At 38.0% G+C, this 1,299-nt stretch overlaps 1 pseudogene; it reads right to left on the bottom strand.

Moving 5' to 3' along the window:
* Nucleotides 1-200: 200 nt before the first annotated feature.
* LOC114708869 lies at nucleotides 201-340 on the bottom strand (annotated as a pseudogene).
* Between the last annotated feature and the right edge of the window lie 959 nt (nucleotides 341-1,299).

The following is a 1,299-nucleotide window of genomic DNA, read 5'->3' as shown; positions in this document are numbered from 1 at the left end:
CCCACCAATAGTGACCTACTTCTAACTGACTAGTCTTGGCCTCCTAAAGCTTTCACAGCCTTACAAAATGGCATCACCAGTTGGACACCAAGCTCTCAAAGTATGAACTTGTAGAGACATATCATATCTAAACAATAATGGAAAAATACCCCCAGTTAGACTGAGGTGAACCAATTCCTTTGCTAAGTACCTAGTCACTTAGTTTGTTAATTTTTTGTGTTCATAGAGAACTTCACATTATTTAATTTCAAATCATGTAGATAACCTCACTTCAAATATGGGAGTAAAACATGACTTCTTTTTTCTACACTTGATCTTAGCCAAAAGGCCGAGAAGCAATGGCTTTTTTTTTTCAAGCTGTTACTTTTAAAAGAATCTTATATGGAAGAGGTTAGTGATGCATCACAAGATAAAAGATTCAAATTCATTTACATTATCATTCATCCCAAACTCCCAACTGTTGCAGGTTGCTTTGTGAATTCTTGTGTGACAGATGATGAGAGGGAAAGATAGATGTGTGTGGGTGAGTATGATATGGCTAGGGGTTTATGTCAAGTGTCTTCCTCATCCTGCAGTTTATTTATTGAGTCAGGGTCTCTATAAGAACCTGGAACTCTCTGAATCAGTCAGCATAGATAGCCAGATTTTCCCAGAGATTCGCTAATGCCTTGTGTACTGGAAGCTGCCACATCTTCTTGTCTTTCTCTATGTAGGAAATGGGGATCCTAACTCTTGCCCTCATAGCTGAAAGGCAAGTGCTTCTTCCATCATGCCAAAGCTTAGCCCTGAAAAGGGGATCTTTTATCCCTATATTATGTCGCTATATTTTTTTACATAATTTATGACTCAAATCTTTGACAAATCTGGATATCAAAGGAACTAAGAATCAGTATAAAGAAAGAAATTTTATGTATTATATACTATATAAATTTATATTTAATGTATTTACACAATATTTTGCAAAAGATAAAAGCAGAAACAGCCGGGCGGTGGTGGCGCATGCCTTTAATCCCAGCACTCCGGAGGCAGAGGCAGGCGGATCTCTGTGAGTTCGAGGCCAGCCTGGGCTACCAAGTGAGTTCCAGGGAAAGGCGCAAAGCTACACAGAGAAACCCTGTCTCGAAAAACCAAAAAAAAAAAAAAAAAAAAAAAAAAAAAGCAGAAACAATATTTTTCAGGAATATACATTTTGTGATGAATTTCTTCCTTTTTTTGTTTTTTGCCTTTTTGTCTTGAAACTCTTAGTAGATCAGGCTGGCCTCAAACTCACACAGACTGGACTGCCTCTGCCTCCCAAGT

This window comes from Peromyscus leucopus, chromosome 5, assembly GCF_004664715.2.
Source record: "Peromyscus leucopus breed LL Stock chromosome 5, UCI_PerLeu_2.1, whole genome shotgun sequence".
NCBI lineage: Eukaryota > Metazoa > Chordata > Mammalia > Rodentia > Cricetidae > Peromyscus > Peromyscus leucopus.
Note: the sequence above shows the minus strand (reverse complement) of the source record. Positions and strands in the feature narration are given on the sequence as shown.